This window comes from Heloderma suspectum, chromosome 6 (genome assembly GCF_057233095.1).
Source record: "Heloderma suspectum isolate Gila_16-S chromosome 6, 16-S_ref, whole genome shotgun sequence".
Classification (NCBI taxonomy): Eukaryota; Metazoa; Chordata; class Lepidosauria; order Squamata; family Helodermatidae; genus Heloderma; species Heloderma suspectum.
The window spans coordinates 111,390,397-111,394,973 of NC_139463.1; the positions used below are offsets into that span (position 1 = coordinate 111,390,397).

At 40.2% G+C, this 4,577-nt stretch overlaps 1 protein-coding gene across 1 annotated transcript in view; it reads left to right on the forward strand.

Annotated features, from left to right (window-relative positions):
• Positions 1-4,577, forward strand: part of LOC146342523 (extracellular calcium-sensing receptor-like) — a 32,075-nt gene that overhangs the window by 25,103 nt on the left and 2,395 nt on the right. The gene's annotated exons all lie outside the window — the stretch shown is intronic.

Consider the following 4,577-nt stretch of genomic DNA (forward strand, 5'->3'; position numbering starts at 1 on the left):
TGGAGGATTCAACTTTGCCCTAAATTCCTTCTGCTGAGCTCTTTGCAGAAATCTTCAAAATTGGAACTACGTCTTCCAACCTACAGATTCCCAGAAACACAATGTAAACAACTCCCCCACCCCGTGCTGCAACTCCTTTTTTTGCTAATAAACTGTTGAACCTTGCTATCCTACTTGCTTTTCCAGACTGGAGGGCCAAACCTACTAACTCATTCACTAAACTCTTAACAGTTTGATTTTTTAGTGACAGTGTAAAAAAAATTACCCTTTAACAGCTGAAGTATATACAAAATTATAAGAAATTTCTGTCCCTTCACATATTTGAAGGCATTTCTGCAACTAAGGAACAGTAGGGACAGTCCTGGGTGCAACCTGAAACCATCACAGCACCTAGTAGAGCAGGGGTGCAAAACGTGCAGCCCATGGGCCATAACAGCCCCCCCAAATCTTGTCTGGTACTGCCCTGCAGACCTGCAGGATAAACCAAAACCAGACCAAAAAAAGGGGGGGGGGAGCTTTAAAAATTGGCTCTGCAGTTTTTGCCATAGAATCAAAGGCTCCTGCCTGATTCCTAGGACAATCTAGGAATGGGGCTTTTGTGGCAGGAACCAAAGACCCTACTCCTAGAGCATTTTCCTCCCTTCCCCTCCACTCTGTTTTTCTAGAAAAGTTCCAGGTATCAGAATACAGGGTGTCAGGATGCCTCAGAAAGACAGTGAGAGAAGACCTAGGAGCCATGAGTCCAGGATGACTGGGTGGTTTGAGATCTAAGGTTCAAGGTGTGTTGTTTTTTACTGTTTTTGTTTGGACTGTTAAAGTTTTAACTTTAGCGCAAAGAAGGTGCCAGGCCTCTGAAATGCTATTGGGCAAAAGGAAAATATGAGTGAGGGAGGGAGTGAGTGATGTGTGAGTGGTCTCAGTGTGTGAGAGGGTGCTTTCTATGTTGTATGTGGACAGGCATGCATGTTTGTCTGTGCATTCATATGTGCGCACACACATGTGGCTCCTGACAGTCCCACAGAGGGCTGATATGGCCAAAAGCTTTGGAAACCCTGTAGCGGAGTATAATTTGAAGGTCTGCCACCTTCTTCCACATTCTATCTGAAAACTAAAGATCTACTCCCTCCCCAGACTCCTGCAACATCCCTAGAAACAATTAGTCTACATCTGCCTGAACGATGCATACTTTCACCATTGTTCAGGCTGCAAATCTACTAGTATTACACAATCCTTCGGTCTGCTCCAATGTGGTTTCTTGCTAGAGCATGGGGCTGTACTCTGACAATACTGACTACTCGATTGCCACTGAAGTTTCCATTTGGGTGCTGAAGTACGAAACAAAACTGTCTCACTATGCATTTTTATGCTATCTCCAAATACAGAAATGGAAATTACATTCTTCCTTGGTAGGAGATTTTCTTCCTCTTACGGACTCATCTTTTTTTCTGAGGACCTTTTTTACTGTCAATCATTGTACACCTCTGTATCTTTTCCTATCCCACTGAAGAGTTGATACACATGTTTTCTTGTTCAATGTTTCATGTGGCCTGTAATTCTCAGTAGGTGATTATCTCCATTGTAACTGTCAATTGAACCATGATTACTTCTACTTCCTCTCCAAATCTCAAGGGAGCTTCAGTACCCAACACAATACAAACCAAGATGAAGGACGCTATTAACATCCATAACACATTCCTAGCTAGAGCTAGATATTGCCAGGGCTCTGGCAATCTGGGCACTGATAAATTTCATTGCACAGCCTAAGCACCACATCAACCATTTGGCCATTAAGCCAGGCTGTGCTGCTCATCAGCGTAGGACTCACTGAAGGATAATGTGGGGACAGCTCAACAGGTCGATAGAAGACATTTTTTCCATCAAGGCAATCGTATTTGGAACACTGGCATTTTTGTTTTTCCTTCAGGTTGTTTGTAAGATTCCTAATGTTAAATGTAGGAGCAGTGAACCTCTTCCTATTCTTCACAAGCATTATCAGTCGGGAGACCTCCTCATTGCTGGTGTTATGTCCCAGATCTACATATTTTCTATGATGATAACCTTCACAAAACGACCCTCCATTGACCTCTTTGATGACATTGTGTAAGGGTTTCTTAAGCTTCCCCATCCCCTAAAACTCAAATGGCATACATTTGTTCCAATAGGTTTTTCAGGGAGGCTCTGTCTGATAGATTGATGTTACCTTCAGTGGATGAATGAATGATTAGCATTTTCTTTGCCCAATAGCACCCATCTCTAACTCTTCTTCATCTTCTATTCCATCATCATTATCATCATTTTCATCATCATCACCTTTAATTCATTGTAGCAGTAGCAGCCAACTCTCCTTCTTCAAGCATATTAATTGTTTAAGGAGTTCTTGGTTATAAAGAACAAATTCACTGTTGGGGTTGATGGGTAGTCCCATCCCACCTATAAGAAAACAAACAAACAAACAAACACTGGTGCCCCTTTATTGGGGCTAAGAAGAAATGTTTCCTTTTAGTTCTCATTGGCTTTAGGGTAAGCATGGTTTTTGCCTTTCTGGCCATTTTTAAAAACAGCAACAATAACTTTAGCATAAGAATCAGGGTGAGGGACTTAAGGAGAAAGTGGAAAGGTGAGATGGGGGTGTCTTAGTTGTGATGGGGGATAGTAAGATATGTTATGTTGTGTTATGTTATGCAGTTGTGATGTTGAGTTGTGTTATGCAGAAATCTCAGCATGCTGCCAATGCCAGTCACCCTGGACCTGTCCAGGAAGGGTCAGAACCACCCCTACAATAAAGCAGTGATAAAAACCTTCATTTCTGCTTTAAACCAATCTATGTTTTCCTGGGTGGGTTTTGTTCAGAAATCTTTCTTCAAGGTACTATCTTGACTTTATTGACTGATTTATTGATTCATTTATGAAACTGAGAGCACTGCCTTCCCTTGATTCACTATTAAACAGCCAGTTGTCCCAGATTATAAATTGTTGCAGCCTAAAATGATCACTGATATCGACTGCACAAAGTATCTGATATGGAGGTGTGAGTACCATACTTGCTAAACCAGCTCAATTTCTTCATGAGTAATAAAACCTTATTTTTAAAGATCCGTATATCTGTGCAAATAATTATATGATACTCCTCAGTAGAAATGGGGAGAAATTCATTTGGTTCACATTTTAATGTAAACTGACATGAATTCGTACTTTGACCTTCAAAATTCACTATTTTCAGAATTTTGCAATGGAGTTATCCAAGTTCTCCTAAAAATCAGTATATTAGGGGAAATGGTAGAAAAAATGTGAATGACAGTGAAAATAATAAAAATGTGGTCTATTGGGAAAATGCTTGTAAAATGTGTATATTGCATCAATATTATATACAAAAATTACTATTAAGGGAAATCCACACTAAACATTTCATGAGGTTTCATGCAAACTTGGGAAAAAGATTTCAAACTCTGGGGTGAACTACATTTAAGATTGGAAAAATGCTGCTATTTGAAGAAAAATACAAATTAAGGAATGAAACATAAGAAATGGAGAGAAACCAGATTTGACAGATCCTTCCATCCATACTCCTAACCAATACTCACAAGGGAATCTTATGATAACATCACCTTCTGTCCAAAATATGTTATTCTTCTAAGGCAAGGGTGGGCAACCCTTTCCTTCTCTGCAGCCTCTCCTACCCCTGCTGCTGCTGAATTTGCCACTGGTGATAATAAAAAGGCAGTGATTTATATTTTAATGAAACAATGCAGCGGGGGAGCAAACTCCTGATTCACAAGCAGAATCATGCTCATGGAAGCATCCTAGAAGCACAAATCTGCCTTTCCACCGCTGCAATGGGAGTGGAACCCACCAGCACAACCCCTAGGGATTCTACTGAGCCAATCTGGTCCCACAAGAAGCAGAAGTTGCCCACACTTGTTCTAAAGCTTATCTAGCCAGGGAATGTCACTTCATAGTCTACATAGATTGGGCTGGAACCATCAAAGAAAGATTTTCTGGGTACACCCCTTCCACATCTTATGGACGACTCTTCTTTGAATCCAAGCTAATGTGTAGCTACTGTTCCATAATCATAAAATGGAGATTTGGACATTTACCGATGACTTATTGTTGTGTTTTTTAAACCACTTGAACACTGCTGAAGTAGTGTAGAAGGCCAAAACAAGAAGACAGATCTGGAGTACCTGAAAGCCACAGCAAATGGTGCATGAACAGTGCTAGGTTCACAAAATCTGAAATAATAATTTAAGAAAGTGGACAAATGTTTAAATCCAGATGCATCAACCCCATCTTGGAGACCAAATCCAAAAATCCAAAATCTGGAGATAAATGTTGTTATTCTGCAGATAAATTTGAATGAGAAGAATTTCAGAAACATACTTCTGCTAACTAACATCTTTCCACATGTTACTGGTATTGGCCTTGTGAACGCACATGACAAACGTATCACTGAATTCCAATGTTTCTTCTTGCTTATGTGGATTGAGTCTAATTTGTACAATGAATTGAACTGAAGGGTATCATATTCATATTCTGAACGATGTGCACTGTAACACAGCATGTAACTTTCATTTCAG